A 23467-nucleotide genomic window follows, 5' to 3' on the forward strand; every position below is an offset into this window, starting at 1 on the left:
TAAATGTGAAGTTATCCACTTTGGTGGCAAAAATAGGAAAACAGATTATTATCTGAATGGTGGCCGATTAGGAAAAGGGGAGGTGCAACGAGACCTGGGTGTCATTATACACCAGTCATTGAAAGTGGGCATGCAGGTACAGCAGGCGGTGAAAAAGGCGAATGGTATGCTGGCATTTATAGCGAGAGGATTCGAGTACAGGAGCAGGGAGGTACTACTGCAGTTGTACAAGGCCTTGGTGAGACCACACCTGGAGTATTGTGTGAAGTTTTGGTCCCCTAATCTGAGGAAAGACATCCTTGCCATAGAGGGAGTACAAAGAAGGTTCACCAGATTGATTCCTGGGATGGCAGGACTTTCATATGAAGAAAGACTGGATGAACTGGGCTTGTACTCGTTGGAATTTAGAAGATTGAGGGGGAATCTGATTGAAACGTATAAAATCCTAAAGGGATTGGACAGGCTAGATGCAGGAAGGTTGTTCCCGATGTTGGGGAAGTCCAGAACAAGAGGTCACAGTTTGAGGATAAAGGGGAAGCCTTTTAGGACCGAGATTAGGAAAAACTTCTTCACACAGAGAGTGGTGAATCTGTGGAATTCTCTGCCACAGGAAACAGTTGAGGCCAGTACATTGGCTATATTTAAGAGGGAGTTAGATATGGCCCTTGTGGCTACGGGGGTCAGGGGGTATGGAGGGAAGGCTGGTACAGGGTTCTGAGTTGGATGATCAGCCATGATCATAATAAATGGCGGTGCAGGCTCAAAGGGCTGAATGGCCTACTCCTGCACCTATTTTCTATGTTTCTATGTTTCTATGAAATATAGTGATAGTTCAGAGATTAACAGGATTTTAGCCTATCAGTACATTTCAGTGTCTAACTGGTACAATAAAACATATAATACCTGATTTAATAATATGACAAAGTATTACATGGTTGCACTCACTAATTATCATAAAATATAATTATCAAGCAAGTAAAGAAAAAGACACTAATCATGTATTTTACCAATTTAAAAGTAATTACCTACTTACCAAATGGCACCAATGAGAAGTTTCACAATAATTTCCACAAAGGGTCAGGCGTAATATGTATTTGGGGGTCTGAAGCAACTCTTGTCCTGGTGTCATCTGCTGATCTGTGGTACTGCAGCCATGATGTGACATACGGCTCAGGATTCCACTGAACTAGAGGAGGTCTGTGTAGTTTAACAAACATAAGTGCTGATACATGTCTATGAGAGTCCTTGAGTGTGTTGTTGTTATTATCAAGTTGATGTGACTGAATCCTCTCTCACACTCAGCAGTACTAATAGGAATAACTTGTGAACAGCTCAGTAATGGGCGTAAATCTTGGGGGATGCGGCGTCCACGATCCTCCACATAATCCCTGAAGGCATTTATTACAGAGGAAGAAGAAAGCTTAAACCTCTTACAGAGAGATGATATTGCAGCTTCTCCATAATTCACCATCAGGCAAAAGGTACCGAAGCATCCGGGCTCACACGACAAGACTGCGTAACAGCTTCTTCCCCCAAGCCATCCGACTCCTCAATACCCAGAGTCTAGACTGACATTCACATCATTTATTATTATATTGTAATTTGTCCGCTACTGTGCCTATTGTCTTGTTTATAAATTATTGTACTGCCCTGCACTGTTTTTGCGCACTTTATGTTGTCCTGTGCAGGTCTGTAGTCTAGTGCAGTTTTTTAATGTTGTTTTTATGTAGTCTAGGGTAGCCTTGTGCTGTCTCACATAGTCTAGTGTAGTTTTGTGTTGTTTTACGTAGCACCAGGGTCCTGGAGAAATGTTGTCTCGTTTTTACTGTGTACTGTACCAGCAGTTTATGGTCGAAATGACAATAAAATAGGACTTGACTTGAAAAAAAAATTAAGCAGTATTTCAGCAGGCCAGTTATCTTTATCAAGGACACACATTTCATTTAGCAGGGAATTAATACATACTTTGAGGTTTATAAGTTTTAGAACTTTTCAAGGATGTTGCTGTGAGCATCAGGTGCTGCAAGTTGTTTATAAGACGAGTAAGAAATTGTCGATAGTTAATGGAGACAATTTTGTTGTTGCTTGTTAAGGTAATTTCTCCAAACTTTCCCTTTTCAACTGCCTCTTGAGCTTCTAGAATTTTTGTACCAGGTTGGTCTTTCAGTCCATACAGTGATCTTATGCTCCATTGAATCAGTTTGTCTGCATAAACAGTCGTAGTAGTGTGTTTCTGTAAACACTCTGACAGTAAACCAAGTTCATGCAACGTGTCATGCGTTAGAGCTCAGTCCAATAGAAACTGTCCTGAAGAACCTTTTCAACAGACCTTCATAGGTTTTTCTCTCACTCCCAGATCCTGTTTCATTCTTCATTGCTTTTTCAAAGTGAAAACACAGTGCTTCATAATTTTGCCACACTGCTGAAACTGTTCAAAGCAAGCTAGCTATGCACCTGGTGCCCAGAACATAGCCTATTTTGCAAATTTGTTGTTCTAGTTGAGAGGCACATTCAGACAGTTCCTTTTGATTTAGAAGTGGTCTACTGTAAACAGAGTAGAATTTGTCCATAAATGATTGAAAATGATTTATTCTATGAACTTCTCTCACTGAATCACTTCCTGCAAGTTCTAATCTGTGATTAAGACCGTGCCAATTTGTCACATCAGGGTAATGTTCCTTGACAATTAAAGCCAACACCAGATTTGACACCAGGCATTATGTTCACCCGATCACTAGCAAATGCTACAAGGTTCTGTTTCAAGTAAGAGTCATCAAACCCATGGTTCTTGAGACAATTCAAAAGATGCTTAACAATAGTTGCAGATTTCTGATCAGGCAGTTCAATTAGATCTAAAAACATAAAATGGGGATCACCTTCCTTATCACATTTCAAATAAACTATTTGGGCGGTCTTAATGCTCAGGCTTGTGGATTCATCAATGAGAAGTGCGATGAATGTGCTGAGCTGTGTATATCACAATGTAAGAAGCATCGTAGGAAAGCCAGATGAGCTCAGGGCAGAGAATTATGATATTGTGGCCATTATTAGGACTTGGTTGCACCCAACAGTCTGAGAGATTTAGAGGAACAAATTTGTAGAGAGATCGCAGACCATGCCAAGAAACAAAGGTTGAATCAGTAACTGATTTTAACTTTCCATATGTTGACTGGTACTCCCATACTGTAAAAGGACTAGATGGGGTAGAGTTTGTCAAATGTGCCCTTAATTAGTATGTAGAATTCCCGATGTAGAAGTGTGCAATACACTATTAGGAAATGATCCAGGGCTGGAGACAGAAATTAGTGATCATAATGCCATGAAATTCAAAGTAAAAATGGAAAAAGTGAGGTCTGGATCACAGGTTGAGATTCTAAATTGGAGAAAGGTCAATTTTGATGATGTCAGAAAGGATCTGACAAGTGTGGTTTGGGACAGGCTGTTTTCTGGCAAAGGAGTACTTGGTAAGTGGGAAGCCTTCAGAAGTGAAATTTTGAGTGTGTAGAGTTTGTATGAGCCTGCCGAAATAAAAGTTGAAAGGTAACTGGTGCAGGAAACCTTGGTTTTCAAGAGGTATTGAGGCCCAGGATACTTTATCCTCTAAATGCCTCAGACTGTTGGGTGCTACCAAGACTCATTAATGTCTACAATATCATAATTCCACGCCCTGAGCTCATCTAACTTTTCTTTATTCATCTGCTGTAGGTTTCTAAAAGCTTCCTGATAGATTTTGCTCATTATTTGCCCTCTCTTTGGCTTTTATGTTGGCTTTGGCTTCTCATTTCAGCCACGGTTGTGTCCTTCTGCCTTTCCAATGCTTCCGCTTCTTTGGGATGTATCGATCACTCAGCTCCCGAATTGCTACCAGAAACTCCAGCCATTGCTGCTCCATTGTCACTCCTATCTTTTCCCTTCCAAATAAGTCTGGCAGGCTTTTCTGTCATAGAAACATGGGGGAAGTTCAGTATAGAAACAGGCTATTTGGCCCATCTAGTCAATGCTGAAAAAACATTTAAGCTGACTAATGCAATTACCTGCACTGGGACCATAGCTCTCCAGACCCCTACCATCCAGGCTCCCATCCAAACTTCTTTTAAATGTTGAAACCGAGCTCATATTCACTACTGGTGCTGATATCTCATTCCACACTCTCACGACCATTTCAGTAAAGAGCTTTTCCAAATGTTCCCGTTAAATTTTCACCTTCCCCACTTACCCATGAACTTGGTTGTCATCCCACCCAACCTCTGTAGAAAAAGCTGCTTGCATTCACTCTATCTATACCCTCATAATTTTGTGTACTTCTAATGAATCCTCAAAGCCATTTATAATTTCCTTGTTTATGTTTAGAGCCTTTTTTAGATGTATAAGATGATGAGGGGCATTGATCGTGTGGATAGCCAGAGGTTTTTCCCAGGGCTGAAATGGCTAACACGAGGGGGCATAGTTTTAAGGTGCTTGGAAATAGATACCGAGGGGATGTCAGGGTAAGTTTTTTACACAGAGAGTGGTGGGTGCGTGGAATGCACTGCCGGCTGTTTGTGTGAGAGTGTTTCAGTTACTGTGGGGCCAGGAACCCATGCAGCTCAGTGGGAACAGGGAGTAATACCAATGAAGAGAGTCAAACTGAGCCAGGTCACAGATTAGAGACAGTCGAAATGCCCCATTCTTATGGAGACAGGAAGAGCATCAGAGAATTTGATGGTCATTCCAGATACCAGCACTGTGCCCAGTGAAAAGATGATTTCTCTCTCCAACTTGGGTTGAACTTCATAGTAACAGTGTGATGTCAGATCACATCTTGACAACTCAAGTGATCTCACCAGAAATGTTGTCCTACACCCACTGATGGATTTTGTAAATCTTTTCACAGGTTACAAATTACAAGGAATTTGTCTATGGGAATCTAGAATACAATACGCCAGTTTTGCTGTCTCTGTCCAGATATTTAAGAAGTGGAGCAAGGGATTCACTCGATCATCCTTCCTGCTCAGACTGTGGGGAGGGATTCACTCAAACATCTGACCTACTGACACACCCATAATTTTACACAGGGGAGAGGCTATTCATCTGTACAGACATTGGGAATGGATTCACTCAGTCATCTCAACTGAAGCTACATCAGCAAGTTCACACTGGGACAAGGCCGTTCACCTCTTCTGTGTGTGAGAAGGGATTCAGTCGGTCTTCCCACCTGTGGACACACCAGTCAGTTCACACTGGGCAGAGGTTGGTTATCTGCTGAATTTGTGGCAAAGGATTTTCTCGGTCATCTGGCCTCATGGATCACCAGTGAGTTCACACCGGGGAGCGACCGTTCACCTGCTCGGACTGTAGGAAGGGATTCACTTTGTCATCTCGATTACTGAGACACCAGTCAGTTCACAGTGGGGAGAGGCCATTCACCTGCTCAATCTCTGGGAAGGGATTCATTAGGTCATCCAATCTGGAGGTACATCAGCGAGTTCACACTGGGGAGAGGCCATTCACTTGCTCAGACTGTGGGAAGAGATTCACTCGGTCATTCGACCTACGGGTACACCAGCGAGTTCACACTGGGGAGAGGCCGATCTCCTGCTTAGACTCTGGGAAGAGATTCTCTCAGCCAAATCAACCAAATGTGCATCATTAAGTTCACACTGAGGAGAGGCTGTTCACCTGCTGTGAATGTGGGAAAGGATTCATTCAGTTATCTAACCTTCAGCTGGCAGCTTAATATAGGGGGAAATAGCCGCCCAGCCCGGCCAAGCTTAAGAAATCTTGTTTGGGTGGATGCTGCATGATGTGTCCCCTGTTACAAATCAGTAACCTGAAATAACAAATGGTACACAATATGTGATTAAACGATTGAGCTTTATAATTCTTTGTTTGACTGTAGGGTTAGTGAAGTAAACAAAAACAAAAGAAGGGCCCACTCTCTCCATTCGTGTCTTCTCACCTCTCCCCGGCAAAATACCATGAAAATCTCTCTTCCAGACTCACAAGAAAGAACATTTCTGTCATTGGATAGCCCCGCATTCCAAAACCCAGTTATCTCTAGTTGTACCCTAAATATTGCTGCTACAGAGCAACCATTACCTCAGCAGTGAAACATTGCTGAGAGGCCATTACATTAGCAGTGAAACCTTACAGCATGTTACACTTGTGACACACTGCCCAGTTCACACTAGGGAGAAAGTTTCAATAAGCTGCATGCTGAATATTTGTCCATCACCGTTGCTGAATGCAATTTTGAGAGTGACTGTCGGTGCTGAACTCTGCAATTATTGCTGCTGCTCACCACACCCAGTTCTGCACCCTGGTCACTGGGCATGGGAGGAGTTTCTTCTGCTGCATATTCACCTTTAATGGGACTGGAGTTTAATCTTCTGGATCTGAGACAAATAAATCAGTTCTATTTTAAACTCTGTCTCCGGTACTTGGTGAATTTATAACACACCTAGTGTACAGTAGAGAGTCAACTCAGGCCGGCTCGACCCTGCCAGTGATTCTGTTCCACGACAGTCCTTTTAAATCTTCCCCTGTTGTTCACCTCTCGCTGTCCCTGTGGTGATGGGTTCTAAACAGTCACCACTCTGTGGGTGAAGAGGTTTCCCTTGAATTTTCTGCAGACTGAAGAAGTTGAGCTGACTGCAGTTCTGTCTGAGGTGTTCTTCGCCCCTTTAATCTCTGGGCTGAGGAAGAATGACATTGGCAGTTAACCTCCTTAATCACAACTCATTTCCACATTATGGGTCGTTTTCCCTGCTTCTAAAGGATTGTTAGAAAACACCACTGTCCTCTAAAGACTGAAAGCAGCATCCTGGAAGCACCCTGACCACATTCTGAATCTGAGTCCGTCTGAAAACTTGGAGCCTCCGACCACCCGTCCGACACTGAGCACCGAGCACCATCTCTGCCAAGCGCTTCGAACCCGGCCCTCGCAACAGGCAATAGGCAAAGCCGAGGATTCAGGGCCTTCCCCTCCAGAGATTCTCGATCACACAGTAGCAGCAGCAGCAAAGCAGGCATTTCAGAATTTTATCCAGATGTTCTTCCGTGCTTCTCACGTCTGTCTCCATCAAATCAGAATTGTGCACGGCATCCTACTTCACAAATACGATATCACTTGGAGTGGCTGCGTGCACTGTATCACGCCGCCATCTTCTCCTCCCCTCCTGGAAGCTGATTGACAGTGAAAATAATTCGGTTGTCTGACTGATGACACAAACAATGCCTGTGGTGAGGTGCTCCACTGGTCGAGGACATGTGTGTGTTGGGGTGGTTATATCTACTGAGGGAGTTGTTCCTGATTGTTTATCCTGTAATATTATATCTGGATGCTTATTATGGATTGTCCTATACATAATAATGTATTGATTATCATATAATTGGTGAGATTTTGACTCAAAAGCTGGATCAGGCTTGAATTTATGGTGCCTTAATGAAGTTATGGTGGTTATTCATGAGTTGTATTTTAAAGCAAGATTTTGATAAATGATGTTTGCCACTTGACTGTACCTTTGTAAGTAATCAGATTGAGTTAAATGTGTTGGATTGTGTCTGCTTTCTCTTGGCATTTTCTGCAGTTATTGCCTGGTCTGTCTGTCTTTTATGTAGTTTTTGATATATGTGTGGCGTGTGGCCAAGTGGTTAAGGTGTCAGTCTAGTGATCTGAAGGTTGCTAGTTCGAGCTTCATCTGAGGCAGCATGTTGTGTTCCTGAGAAAGGCACTTAACCACACATTGCTCTGTGACGACACCGGTGCCAAGCTGTATGGGTCCTAGTGCCCTTCCCTTGGACAACATCAGGGGCATGGAGAGGGGAGACTTGCAGCACGGGCAACTGCCGGTCTTCCATACAACCTTGTCCATGCATCAGTCATCATCGAAAATCGATGGACAGCTGAAGAAATTTTTTATATTTTAAAATGTTAACTACCTTGTCCTGTATTTCCCCAAGGAACCCCTGTTTCTGGGAAGAGGTATTCAACTCTGAGTCGGGCTCTCAATGCTTCCCTGTCACCAGCTAGTCTGCTCAGATCATTGGGATGTCCCCCATGGAGGGTCACACACATTCCACTGGTTAATGCTTTCTTCCATAGTGATGATTCATTTTTCTGAGTTGGCCTCTCATTTAAGTTTTCTGGTCTGTATTTCTTATCAGAATTGTATATACCTGCATAGATTGCTGAATCCTGTTTATTTTGTATGAAAATATATACTTTAGAAATATTATCAGATAGTTGGGTGATTTTTTTTAAAAATGTCTGTTATAGCTCTTTCTCGTTCTGTTCTCAGTAGTGTTTATCTAAATGTGTTTGAGTGTAAATAGTCTTTTCTAAATTTGTCATTTAAGTTCTTATTTTTATTTGTGAAGTTTCCAGACTGGAATGGGACCAAGATATTTTGCTGAAACAATACGCTAATATGGGTATAACAAAGGTGTTTATTGCCTTTGTTGTATTTACTATGCCATGGGGATCTGCTTGGGAAATCTTATTATGCCCTGAAGTAAATTTTGTCAAAAGTTGTTTTTTTTTTTTCGTTCTCGCGCTATTTTCTGTTTTCTTTGCCTGTTAATATTCCGGATGCCTGGGCCAAAACCATTGATTCCCATCGATAGATGCTGCCTGACCTGCTGAGCTCCTCCAGCACATTGTGTGTATGGCTTAAGACTTCCAGCATCTGCAGTACCTCTTGTGTCTACTGTAAATAGTTGAAAATAGATACTAACGTGGAATAAATCTACGAGAGCTCAAAATGTATATTGATGACTAAATTATACTGATTAGGAGCATGATTTCTTATGCAACGGATGGAGCACCATATAGGACAGGTCGCCATGCTGGTTTAGTGGAATTTATGAAAATTAAATTGCAAGTCTTTGGTGTCATTCATTATCATCATCCCACAGCTGCTGTGCTGGGCACAGGTACTGTGAAAACTATGTTTAAAGATAAATAAAAAGTTAAAGCAGAATAATTTTACTCATATCAGCATATCGTAGCCATGTTTTTACACGATGGGAGCGCTGGAAAGTACATTCGGTCTGAGAGGGGCCAATATGGCAAGTAAGAAGAGCTTCAGGAGGGCGTTGGCAAGTACGTGAGCGTTGGGTCGGCAAAAACTGCCCTGGAAGAAAGAGCAACACACATCAAAGTTGCTGGTGAACGCAGCAGGCCAGGCAGCATCTCTAGGAAGAGGTACAGTCGATGTTTCGGGCCGAGACACTTCGTCAGGACTATCTGAAGGAACAGCTAGTAAGAGATTTGAAAGTGGGAAGAAAGAGTTAGCCAATGGGTAAGCATAACCGTCCATGTTTGAGATCCCCACGATCTTTGCAGACTAGCTGTCAACGAGAAAGCGTCCAAAGACAGGCTCAAAGTTGGAGACGTCTTCCCAGAATCTGAATGTTTCCTTGTGGCAATTTAGGTCCAGGTGGTTAAGACAAAAACGTCAAAAATGCGCAATAAAAGGCTAACAAATTCAAGACGATAAAAGCAGAATATGCCATGTGAAAGCAGAAAAAAAAATCCCACAATTACTGTAACAATCTGATTCAATCCGATTACTTACACAGGCACCATCAGGTGACAAACATCTTTCACCAAATTCTTGCTTTAAGATACAAAATCACGAAACATACTATACATTATTATAAATACAAATCACGAAACATACCATACATTATTATAAATACAAATCACGAAACATACCATACATTATTATAAATACAAATCACGAAACATACCATACATTATTATAAATACAAATCACGAAACATACCATACATTATTATAAATACAATCCTGATCCAGTTTTAATGTCAGGATCCCACAATTATATTACCACCGATCCATTATTAGTGATGGGATAATACCTGGTACCCACCCGAATATAATATTACAGGATAAATATGCAATAACAATTATGCTGACAAGAGGGAAATGAACGACTATGGTACATGAACAGAGTATTCATTGTCCCGTTGTAATACATACGACCGGTATCTTCCCAAAATCACTACAGAATAGCTCTAAGCATTTCGACCCGCACGGCAATACTTATGCAAATCTCCAGAAAGGCACAATACTAAAAAGCACCAGAATAGTCCAAAAGTTCCAAGCGATTGAGAAATCAGTGTGCCTGCCTGTGTCCATACCGCAATTTTTATCAGTTTTAGCTGAGATAAAAAATGAAAACAGTAATAAACACGAGATTCTACTGGAGTGAACGCAGAGGAGAATCAACATTCAATCTGATCGGATGGATATTTATTAGAAATCAGGAAGTGAGATGTCATTATTTTCCTTGAAGCAGAGTAGGCACCGGAGATTTCCGTAACAATTTGCGCAATCACGCATGAGCGCTGTGGTGTTAAACATTTCTCCGTAACATCGTTGTCTAATGCAACGGACAAGTGCACGCTTTACTGTAAGTTTGTGTTGACTTTCTTTTTTCCATTTCATTCTAATGCAAAAAATTAAAGTAACAAATGAGTTGCATTTTTTAAAAACGCAAACACAAGGAAATATGCAGATGCTGGAATTTCAAGCAATACACATAAAAGTTGCTGGTGAACGCAGCAGGCCAGGCAGCGTTTCTTCGTCAGGACTAACGGACTCCTGACGAAGGATCTCGGCCGGAAACGTCGACTGTACCTCTTCCTAGAGATGCTGCCTGGCCCGCTGCGTTTACCAGCAACTTTGATGTGTGTTAGTTGCATTTTTTGCCGATTTGGTCTTGAATGTCTCCAAAATTTGTCCTGCCTTCTCAGACCGAAGAGGGTCTGGCGGTGACGAGCGCGGGAATATGGTGAAAAACTGAAAATAAAAGGTAGGATGAGTTTAATAATCGGTAGGAGAGGAGGTGGCGGGGTGCGGGTGTCGGAGAGTCTGTTCCTGTGCTGTGTTTCTCTTCGACTCTAAACCAGATTTACTCTCCCCGCTGCCAATTCCTCCGATGATCATTGGTTCTGTAGAGTCAAGATCGAAAACATTGCGACCGCCACCGAGAAGAGCTTAGATATGTTATCTGTTAATTAGTTGAATAATTGACTCGAGGGGATATTTCACTGCGCTGATGAACTGCTCTCTGAACTTGGACTGAGTTACCCCATAAATAAACGTGTTTGTGCAACAACTTAATATCATCAGCATGTCTCCGGTGTGTTGAAACATGTATTCAGAATCGTTGTAATTATTTTGATCCAGTCCGGCGATGTTGTTATAAAGCAACTCGGCAACACTCACCGACCACAGGATGATGAAGCTTCCGGAGATGGTGAGAAGTAAGATCACAGACCTCCTCCTGCTCTCCATCTCCGGGTCACTGCGGTTCTCCGCCTTGCTCTGACCCCTCAGACCCTTACGGACGCGACTAGTCACTAAAATGTGTCTGACTGTCAGAGCGTTGAATAGTAATATTAACACGAACGGGAATAATGGCGTTAGGACGGTAGAAAGCGGTCATATCCCACCCACCCGGGGTCCGTGTAGTAGCCCGACTTTGGAATGCAGTCCCAGAGTATATTGTCAATCACTTTCACAAGTTGCAACGTAAAGAAGTAGTGCACATTGTTCAAACACAACACAACCCCGGTTGTTGTCAGAACCACAGCCGCAGTTTTCCCGGTGCAATATTTTATGTTCCACTTCTGACAACAAATGGCGACAAACCGATCAAAAGTAAAAGTGACGGTGAACCAGACAGAACAGTCTGTGGCTGCCTCTCCCGGGGCAGAGATCACACTGCACACGGGGGTGATGTCCAGGAAAGTCCCGGGGAAGTAATAATAACCGACCTGCCACAATATCACCGCAAACACGATGGTCAGTAGATCCGCCGCTGCCGTGGCCAGCAGGTAGCGAGTGGTGCGGGTGGAGAGGCCGCACTTTCCCCGGGACAGGATCACCGTCGCCACTAAATTCACTGGGAAACGACAGAGAGAGCGAGTGAGTTGCTGTCTGTCCGCTCCGTGGGTCTCGGGACAGGGAGATGCTGGAAACGGAGAGTAGCTGATTCCCGGAGGTTTAAAACGCGGAAGGCGGGGATCGCCGGGAGAAACGTACCGGTCCGGGGCGCTGCACGGAGGGCAGGGTTTGGGAAGGAGGCCGGGAACGCTTTGGAAAATCAGTGTAAATCTCTGTCCATCAGGTTTCTGACTGATATGCAAGGCCGAGAAAGCCTCGGCAACTTTCTCAGCGACAGTGATTCCCGCGATCCGGTCACATCTGTTCACACTGTCCGGTACCGCTCAGCCCCGCTGTCTCCGACTTTGTCCACGGACAGTTTCCAAAGCTCGTTGCAGATTTACTTCCCCCGTTCGCAGGTATCGATCTCCTCCTCGGCTTCCGCCCACACGGGCCGGCTCGGCTCGCTTATTTTAAATTCTGCAACTACTCTTCGCCGCGTCTCCTTCACACTCTGTCAGGGGATCGGATCAGAAAGTTCCCGTGTTGGTTTTATTTAATATTCTCCCTGACTTGCTCCGAATTACTGCGGCGTTACTCTAAATGCTCCGGTGCTGGTTGTTCCTGATCAGAGTGTCGCCTGTAACTTACCCCGTCTGACCGGTATCGGACCCCGCTGTGTCGGCTCTGAACTCCCGCTTCACTCCATCGATATCAGGGCGTGGAAACAAACCCCGGGAAACAAAAACCCACAGACAACCTGATTTAATTTTTCCGAACTCCCGAAACTCTCGGGGTCTAATATATAGCCGGTGTCATTTACAGGATGTAAATGTATTTTTTTTTGTTAATAACAGACTGGGGAATGTTGATTTGGTCCCTCAGCCAAATTGTTGACACAGTTTGGGAACAACTGGACTCCGAGCGCCAGTCCCTAAAACATCGACTGGGGCATCCTGCAGGCCCAAGGAGGGTCTTGTATTCCAGTGGCCACACATTTTAAATCCGCGTCCCATTCCCATTCTGATATGTCTATCCACGGCCTCCTCTACTGTAAAGATGAAGCCACACTCAAGTTGGAGGAACAACACCTTAAATTCCGTCTGGGTAGCCTCCAACCTGATGGCATGAATATTGACTTCTCTAACTTCCGTTAATGACTCTCCTCCCATTTAGACCCCATCGCTTATTTATTTATTTAATATGTTTTTATTTTCCCTTTTTTTCTCGCTCTCTTTTTTCTCCCTCTGTCCTTCTCACCATAACTCCTTGCCTGCTCTCCACCCTCCGGGCTCCCCTCCCACCTTCTTTCTCCCCAGGCCACCCGTCCCCTGATCCTCTCCCTTTTCCAGCCTCGTAACTCTTTTGCCAATTAACTTTCCAGCCCTTTGATCCACCCCTCCCCTCCTGTCTTCTCCTGTCTTTTCGGATCTCCCCATCCCCTTTCCCACTTTCAAATCTCCTACTATCTCTTCTTTCAGTTAGTCCTGACGAAGGGTCTTGGCCCGAAACGTCGACTGTACCTCTTCCTACAGATGCTGTCTGGCCTGCTGCGTTCCACTAGCATTTTTTGTGTGTGTTTCTTGTTCCTCCAATTTGTTTTGAGCGGTGACAGTATTTTTATCAGAATTAACCATGGAGACTAAAATGATCTGAGTTGAAATGTTGTCCTTCACCCACTGACGTGCTTTATAAACTTTTAACAGTGCAGAAAAGTCAAAGGATTTGTGTATGGGAATCACAAACACTACAGCCCGTTAGTTCCGCTGTATCTGCCAGTTCACCAGCGCTTGAATGCCGCCGATCCTTGAATGTGGAGGCGGAGATGCTGGAGAAGACAGCGCCCCACTCGCTACAAGGAGACCCCGATCACGTGCCCATGTCCGTGATCTGATTGGATACATTGCCATGACGTTGATAGCAGTGTGACGTCATTCACTGGCTCTCATTTTGGAAGGGATTCAGTCGGCCATCGCAGATACACCAACAGCTTCGCACTGGGAAGCGGCCGTTCACCTGCTCCGTGTGTGCGAAGAGACTCATTCAGTTAACCCACCTTGTGATGCTCCGGTGAGTTCACAATAAATAGAGGCCACATTTCTGTCCGGAGTGAGCAAAGAGTTTTACTAAACCATCCCAACTGCTGCAACACCAGCAACTTCACATCAGGGAGGAAGTTCAAATCAGCTCTGTGTTAAATGTTTAACCATCGCGGCGATTGAGGGTAGTTGCAGGTTCATGAGGAACTGTTACTGTCAGATTCTGCAGTTCTTGCGGCTGCTCATCGCGCCCAGGACTGAACCATGGTCACTGAGCATTGGAGGAGTCCGTTCTGCTGATGTTAGCCTTAAACTAGACTGGTGTTTAATATTGTGGATCTGTGAAAGATAAATCAGTTCTGTATCAAATCCCGTGTCTCAAATACTTACTGTCTCTACCACACTCACAATGTCCACTAGAGAGGCCACTCGGCCCATCTGGTCCCTGCCCATGTTTCTGTTCCATATCAGTATATCAAAATCTATCCCTGCCGCTCCCCTCTCACTCTCCCTGTGATGACAGGTTGTAACTAGTCACCACTCCGCGGGACAGGAGATTTCCCTTGAATTTCATAGAATCATAGAAATCTACAGCACATTACAGACCCTTTGACCCACAATGTTGTGCTGACCATGTAACTTACTCTAGAAACTGTCTAGAATTACCCTACCACATAGCCCTCTATTTTCCTAATCTCCATGTACCTATCTAAGAGTCTCTTAAAAGACCCTATTGTATCCGCCTCTACCACCATCGCTGGCAGTGCATTTCACACACACACACACCACACTTTGTTTAAAACACTTAGCTCTGACATCTCTTCTGTACCGACTACCAAGCAGCTTAAACCTATTCCTCCTCGTGTTCGGCGTTTCAGCCCTGGGAAAAAGCCTCTGGCTATCCACACGACCAATGCCTCTCATCATCCTATACACCTGCATGATTTTCTTCAGGCTGAATAAGACGATGAGCTCACTGTGGTTTTAACGTTCTTCAGGGCTCTGGACTAAGGTGGTTAAACTGCTTCTTCCCCACTCTTTTCAATGTTTTCGGTCATTTTAAAGGACTGTGCCTCAGACAGCTGGGTTGTTGCAATGCGCCACTAAAGTCATACAGCAGACTAGTGATCTTCGATGGAGCAGAGTCAGAAACCAAAGAGTTGCCAGCCTGAGTCAGGGCTTTGGGACTCCAAAAAGAGATGGGGCCTAGAGTTTATGAGGAGGAGGAAGAGGAATCAGACCAGCAGGATGTGGCTGAAAATGAAAGATCAGAAACATTTGGAAACTGGTTGATCGAAAAAAAAAGTGTTTAATTTCTGCAAAATACCGGTGGAAATCAACAGATCAGGCCGCGAATATGGAGAGGAATAAGTAGACAACGTGTAGGCCGAGCCCCTTCAGCATGCATTGGCTGTGTACTCCTCTGCTTAGTTACTGCCTGAACTGCAGAGTTCCTCCAGCATTTTATGTGTATGTGTCTACATCTCCAGCAACAGCAGAATCTCTTGTGTTTTATATCTGCAATTGTAAGAACGTTCTACTTTGGCATTAAACACGCGGGAAGTTTGCTGATATTAAGTGTATTGTTTTATTAGAGCTGCTTTCTGCGTTAAAAGAGGTGCTGAGTTTTCTACACAAAAAAACACTGAGGTATGTGCTTGAACCGGTGCTTGCAGAAACTTTCAATGGCTCCGTGATTAACCTGAAAGCTCTGCGTTACAATTCTCGCTGTCGCTGAAGCACCGATCGAATGCGCAGGCGTCAGGGTTGCGGCCGCTCCCGAATATCGCGCATGCGCAGCACACAAAAGGCCTCGGATATCGCTGTGGTAAGTGTTTCTCCGTGAGACCGTTTTCACTATCGACTGAGGGGCAATTGCAGTGACCCGCGCTCCCGGGACAGTCCTGTTCTCTTCCCCCTCTCTCAGCCCCACGATCCCTGCACGGGCCCCGGGGAGCTTCCGGCTGATGAGGGAGTGGGAACCGATGGATCTCTCAGACAGAGCTGAGCTCCAGCTGTCTAAATGCAAGGATTGGGAACTCGGAGAAAGGGAACAAAATCTTTTACATCAGCAGTTGAGAAAATCACCTTTGTTCTGCCTCCAATGACAAACAAGAGAAAATCTGTAGATGTTGGAAATCCAAGCAACACACACAAAATGCCGGAATTCAGCAATAGTACACTTTTCCATAGATGCTGCCTGGCCTGCTGAGTTCCTCCAGCATTTTGTGTGTGTTACTTGTTCTACCTCCTCTTGTTCTGGATCTTTCTACCCGTGAGAAGATCTTCAGAAGTTTTCGGATGACTCTTCCATAGTTGGATGCATCAGCAAGGGAGATGAGGCTGAGTACAGGGCTACGGTAGGAAACTTTGTCACATGGTGTGAGCAGAATTATCTGCAGCTTAAAGTGAAAAAGACTAAGGAGCTGGTGGTAGACCTGAGGAGAGCTAAGGTACCAGTGACCCCTGTGTCCATCCAGGGGGTCAGTGTGGACATGGTGGAGGATTACAAATACCTGGGGATAAGAATTGACAATAAACTGGACTGGTCAAAGAACACTGAGGCTGTCTACAAGAAGGGTCAGAGCCGTCTCTATTTCCTGAGGAGACTAAGGTCCTTTAACATCTGCTAGATGATGCTGAGGATGTTCTATGAGTCTGTGGTGGCCAGTGCTATCATGTTTGCTGTTGTGTGCTGGGGCAGCAGGCTGAGGGTAGCAGACACCAGCAGAATCAACAAACTCATTCGTAAGGCCAGTGATGTTGTGGGGATGGAACTGGACTCTCTCACGGTGGTGTCTGAAGAGAGGATGCTGTCTAACTTGCATGCCATCTTGGTTAATGTCTCCCATCCACTACATAATGTACTGGGTGGGCACAGGAGTATATTCCGCCAGAGACTCATTCCACCGAGATGCAACACAGAGCGTCATAGGAAGTCATTCCTGCCTGTGGCCATCAAACTTTACAACTCCTCCCTTGGAGGGTCAGACACCCTGAGCCAATAGGCTGGTCCTGGACTTATTTCATAATTTACTGGTGTAATTTACATATTACTATTTAACTATTTACGGTTCTATTACTATTTATTATTTATGGTGCAACTGTAACAAAAAAAAATTTCCCCAGGGATCAATAAAGTATGACTATGACTTGACCCATTCACTCTGTGAAGATAATGATATCAAACACCTTCGTCCTGGGCAACAAATAGTTTTCACATCACAAATGTGCCAGACTCCAACGAGACAGACTACTGTTCTTCCCTTTATATTCATTGGCATTGCCATCAATGAGTTCACCACCGTCAGTCATTTGGGGGAGGGTTCAGGGGAAATATTTATGTACAATACAGAAACTGGTGTTACCTGTGTGTATTGCGGTGATGCAAAAGTTGCTGGAGAATTTGCAGCTGGGAAGAAGTGGAGTGATATTTGGAAATCTGACTTTTTTAAGTGTAATTTAGCAAGCAAACCACGTATGGACAATGTGCAAAAGCTCTGGTAAGAAAATCCTTCATTACCCATTACAGGCCTGCTGCATAGGTTGTGTGAGAGTGCAGATTGAACTCAATCAAACCCAGAGGAGATTAAAGTTCCTATCGACAGTGATTTGCTAGCTGCTAAAATGAATACCTCTCTATATAAAATTCAGTGTGCACATATTGTCACTGGGTGAAAAAAGCACAGTACAAGATTTATGTGCACACTGGACATTGATAATTAGAGGGGACATTGGTGGGAAGGTGGGGAGACCTCCAGTGTTCCTGATGCCCTCACCTACAAGATGTGCATCCAGCTGCAGCTTGTAACCCTGCACTTTAAGGAGTTGGATCTTGAAATGAATGAATTCCTGATCATCCAGGTGTCGGTGATAAATATGACATGAGGAGAGGTGAATTGCACCCAAGGTGCAGGACACAGGAGACTGGGTGAGAGTCAGGAAGGGGAATGAGGTTAAATAGCCATCGCAGAGTACTCTTGTGGTCATCCCCCACAACTATAATTGGACCACTTTGGAAACTGCTGGGGGGATTACCTGGCAGAGGAAAGTCAAAGGGGTGATAAGGGATTCGTTAGTTAGGGGAACAGAACAAGAGGGGACGGATATCCTGGTGGTAAGGCTTGCTAGAGCTACTGTGGGGGGAGGGGGTGATGTGGTTAACATAATTTGCAGGGGGGATGGGAGCCAGAATTAGAGAACAAATAGAGGGGAGGGTAAATTGAATTGACTTTATCACATATATCCTTCCTATACATGAGGAGTGGAAATCTTTATGTTATGTCTCCATCTAAATGTGCAATGTGTAATTAATAGTAATTTATAATAAATAGTTTGTACATAGGACAGTCAATATAACAGAGAAATCAATTAATCAGTCTGATGGCCTGGTGGAAGATGATGTCCCGGAGCCTGTTGGTCCTTTTGCTGTGGTACCGTTTCCTGGATGGTAGCAGCAGGAACAGTTTGTGTTTGTGGTGAATTGTGTCCCCAATATCCTTTGGGCCCTTTTTACACACCTGTCTCTGTAAATGTCCTGAATAGTGGGAAGTTCACATCTACAGATGTGCTGGGCTGTCCGCACCACTCTCTGCAGGTTCCTGCAATTAAGGAAAGTACAGTTCCCAGACCAGGCAGTGATGCAGCCAGTCAGGATGCTCTCAATTGTGTCCCTATAGAAAGTTCTTAGGATTTGGGGCCCCATCCCAAACTTCTTCAGCTGTCTGAGGTGAAAGAGGTGCTGTTGTGCTCTTTTCACAACACAGCCGGTATGTACAGACCATGTGAGATCCTTGGTGATGTTTATGCCAAGGAACCTAAAGCTGTTCACCCTCTGAACCCCAGATCCATTGATGTCAATAGGGGTTAGCCTGTCTCCATTCCTTCTGTCGTCCACAATCAGCTCCTTTGTTCTTGTGACAATGAGGGAGAGTTTGTTTTCTTGACACTAGTCAGATGTTGTTCAGACCTCAGAAAGAGTCAGCAATCAAATGGTTGAGCATGGTGTGATGAATGTGCTGAGCTGTTTATATCACAATGCAAGAAGCATCATAGGAAAGCCAGATGAGCTCAGGACAGAGAATTATTGGGACTTACTTGCACCCAACAGTCTGAGAGATTTAGAGGAACAAATTTGTAGAGAGATCACAGACCATGCCAAGAAACAAAGGTTGATTCGGTAAGTTATTTTAACTTTCCATATTTTGACTGGGACTCCCATACTGTAAAAGGACTAGATGGGGTAGAGTTTGTCAAATGTGCCCTTAATCAGTACGTAGAATTCCCGATGTAGAAGTGTGCAATAAGCTGTTAGGAAATGATCCAGGGCTAGTGACAGAAATTAGTGATCATAATGCCATGAGATTCAAAGTAGATATGGAAAAAGAGAGGTCAGGACCATGGGTTGAGATTCCAAATTGGGAAAAGGTAAATTGTCATGGCATCAGAAAGGATCTGACAAGTGTGGTTTGGGACAGGCTGTTTTCTGGCAAAGAAGTACCTTGTAAGAGGGAGGCCTTCACAAGTGAAATTTTGAGTGTGTAGAGTTTGTATGAGCCTGTCAAAATAAAAGGTGAAAGGTAACTGGTGCAGGGAACCTTGGTTTTCAAGAGATATTCAGGCCTGGGACATTTTGTTCCTCTAAAATTCCTCAGACTGTTGGGTGCTTCCAAGACACATTAATGACTACAATATCATAATTCCACGTCCTGAGCTCGTGTGACTTTTTTTTTGTCATCTTCTGTTGGTTTCTAAAAGCTTCCCAACACTTTTTGCTCTTTCATCTTTTATATTGGCTTTGACTTCTTATTTCAGCCACGGTTGTGTCCTCCTGCCTTTTGAATTCTTCCACTTCTTTGGGATGTATCGATCACTCAGCTCCTGAATTGCTCCCAGAAACTCCAGCCATTGCTGCTCCACTGTCACTCCTATCTTTCCCTTCCAAACAAGTCTGGCCAGCTTCTCTGTCATAGAAACATGGGGGAAGTTCAGTATGGAAACAGGATATTTGGCCCATCGAGTCAATGCTGAAAAAACATTTAAGCTGTCTAATGCAAGTACCTGCACCGGGACCATCGCCCTCCATACCCCTACCATCCAGGTACCTATCGAACTTCTCTTAATGGTGAAACTGAGCTCATATTCACCACTTGTGCTGGCATCTCATTCCATTTCATGATCATTTCAATAAAGAGCTTTTCCACATGTTCCCGTTAAATTTTCACCTTCCCCACTTACCGATGACCTCTGGTTGTCGTTCCACCCAACTTCAGTCGGAAAAGCTGCTTGCATTTACCCTATCTAAACACTCATAATTTTGTATACTGTTCACATATCCTCAAAGTAATGTGTAATTTCCTTGTTTATGTTTAGAGCCTTTTTTTAGATGTATAAGATGATGAGGGGCATTGATCGTGTGGATAGCCAGAGGTTTTTCCCAGGGCTGAAATGGCTAACACAAGGGGGCATAGTTTTAAGGTGCTTGGAAATAGATACCGAGGGGATGTCAGGGTAAGTTTTTTACACAGAGAGTGGTGGGTGTGTGGAGTACACTGCCGGCTATTTGTGTGAGAGTGTTTCAGTTACTGTGGGGACAGGCACCCATGCTGCTCAGCAGGAACATGGAATAATACCAATGGAGAGAGTCAAACTGAGCCAGGTCACAGATTGGAGACGTCAGAAATGCTCCATTCTTATGAGACAGGAAGGGTTGAACTTCACTGTAACAGTGTGATGTCAGATCACACCTTGGCAACTCAAGTGATCTCATCTGAAATGTTGTCCTTCACCCATTGATGGATTTTGTAAATCTTTTTATAGGTGAAAAATGACAAGGAATTTGTCTACGGGAATCTCGAGAACAACACGCCAGTTTTGCTGTCTCTGTCCAAATATTTAAGAAGTGGAGCAAAAGATTCACTCGATCATCCTTCCCACTCAGACAGTGGGACTGGATTCACTCGGTCATCTCAACTGAAGGTACATCAGCAAGTTCACACTGGGACAAGGCCATTAATCTGTTCTGTGTGTGAGAAGGAATTTAGCTGGTCATTCCACCTGTGGACACACCAGTCAGTTCTCACTGGGCAGAGGCTGGTCATCTGCTGAATTTGTGGGGAAGGATTCACTTGGTTATCTGACCTAATGGCTCACCAGCGAGTTTGCACCAGGGAGAGGCCATTCACCTGCTCGGACTGTGGGAAGGGATTCACTTACTCATCTAAATTGAAGGTACATCAGCGATTTCACACTGGAGAACGGCCGTTCATCTGCTCAGTGTGTGGGAAGGGATTCACTTGCTCATCTAACCTGAAGGAACATCAGCGAGTTCACACTAGGGAGAGGCCATTCACCTGCTCAGACTGTGGGAAAGGATTCATTCAGTCGTCCGACCTTCTGGTACACCAGCGAGTTCACACTGGGGAGAGGCCGTTCAACTGCTCAGACTGCGGGAAGAGATTCACTCAGTCATCCACCCTACAGAGACACCAGCGAGTTCACACTGGGGAGAAGCCATTCACCTGCTCAGAATGTGGGAAGACATTCACTCAGTCATCCACCCTACAGAGACACCAGCGTTTTCACACTGGGGAGAAGCCGTTCACCTGCTCAGTCTGTGGGAAGGGTTTCACTCAGTCATCCAACCTACTGAGTCATCAGCGAGCTCACACTGGGGAGAAGCCGTTCACCTGCTCAGAATGTGGGAAAGGATTCACGCAGTTATCCCACCTACTGAGTCACCAGCGAGTTCACACTGGGGAGAAGCCGTTCACCTGCTCAGTCTGTGGGAAGAGATTCACTCAGTCATCCCACCTACAGAGTCATCAGCGAGTTCACACTGGGGAGAAGCCGTTCACTTGCTCAGAATGAGGGAAGAGATTCACTCAGTCATCCAATCTACTGAGTCATCAGCGAGCTCACACTGGGGAGAAGCCGTTCACCTGCTCAGAATGTGGGAAAGGATTCACGCAGTTATCCCACCTACTGAGTCACCAGCGAGTTCACACTGGGGAGAAGCCGTTCACCTGCTCAGTCTGTGGGAAGAGATTCACTCAGTCATCCCACCTACAGAGTCATCAGCGAGTTCACACTGGGGAGAAGCCGTTCACTTGCTCAGAATGAGGGAAGAGATTCACTCAGTCATCCAATCTACTGAGTCATCAGCGAGTTCACACTGGGGAGAAGCCGTTCACCTGCTCAGAATGTGGGAAGGGATTCACTCACTTATCCCAACTACTGGCGAACCAGTCAGTTCACAAGGGAGAGGCCATTCACCTGCTGTGAATGTGGAAAAGGATTCATGTGGTCATCTCATCTACAGAGACACCAGCGAGTTCACACCGGTTCGAGGCTGTTCACCAGTTCAGACATTGGCAAGAGTTTCTCTCAGCCTTCTCAATCAAGTGTGCATCATTGAGTTCACACTGGGTAGAGGCCGTTCACCTGCTGTGAATTTGGGAAGGGATTCACTGAGTCATCTAACCTTGTGACACACTACCAGGTTCACACTGGGGAGAAAGTTTCAATTAACTGCATGCTGGATATTTGTCCATCACCGTTGCTGAATGCAATTTTGAGAGTGACTGTCGGCGCTGAACTCTGCAATTATTGCTGCTGCTCAGCACACCCAGTTCTGCACCCTGGTCACTGGACATGGGAGGAGTTTCTTCTGCTGCATATTCACCTTTAATGGGACTGGAGTTTAATATTCTGGATCTGGGACAAATAAATCAGTTCTATTTTAAACTCTGTCTCCGGTACTTAGTGAATTTATAACACAACTAGTGTACAGTAGAGATTCATCTCAGGCCGGCTGGACCCTGCCAGTGATTCAGTTCCACAACGGTCCTTTTCAATCCTCCCCTGTTGTTCCCCTCTCGCTCTCCCTGTGAGATGGGTTCCAAACAGTCACCAACCTGTGGGTTCCCCTTGAACTTTCTGCAGACTAAAGAAGTCAAGTTGACTGCAAATCTATTTGTCATGTTCTTCTCCCCTCAAATCTTTGGGCTGAGGAAGAATGACATTGGTAATTAACCTCCTTATTCATGGCTCATTTCCATATTCTGGGTCATTTTCCCTGCTTCTAAAGGGTTAACATAGAAACATTGAAAACCTGCAGCACAATACAGGCCCTTCAGCCCACAAAGTTGTGCTGAACATGTTCCTACCTTAGAAATTACTAGGGTTACCCATAGCCCTCTATTTTTCCAAGCTCCGTGTAACTATCTAAAATTCTCTTAAAAGACCCTATCGTATCGGCCTCCACCACCGTCACTGGCAGCCCATTCCACTCACACACCACTCTCTGAGTAAGAACTTACCGCTAACACCTCCTCTGTATCTGCCCCCAAGCATCTTAAACATGTGCCATCTTGTGGCAGCCATTTCAACCCTGGGAAAAAGCCTCTGACTATCTACACGATCAATGCCTCTCATCATCTTATACACCTCTATCAGTTTTCCTCTCATCCTCCATCTCTACAAGGAGAAAAGGCCGAGTTCAATCAACCTGTTTTCATAAGGCATGCTCCCCCAA

The 23467-nt window shown here is 44.6% G+C and overlaps 1 long non-coding RNA gene and 1 pseudogene across 1 annotated transcript; both read left to right on the forward strand.

Annotated features, from left to right (window-relative positions):
• Positions 1 to 22677, forward strand: part of LOC140207144 (uncharacterized) — a 50732-nt pseudogene extending 28055 nt beyond the window's left edge.
• LOC140207147 (uncharacterized) lies at positions 13856 to 15506 on the forward strand. The gene is made up of 2 exons (XR_011888512.1): positions 13856 to 13963; positions 14998 to 15506. It is a non-coding gene; the product is annotated as an uncharacterized lncRNA (long non-coding RNA).
• Positions 22678 to 23467: the final 790 nt, after the last annotated feature.

This window comes from Mobula birostris, chromosome 13, assembly GCF_030028105.1.
Source record: "Mobula birostris isolate sMobBir1 chromosome 13, sMobBir1.hap1, whole genome shotgun sequence".
Lineage (NCBI taxonomy): Eukaryota > Metazoa > Chordata > Chondrichthyes > Myliobatiformes > Myliobatidae > Mobula > Mobula birostris.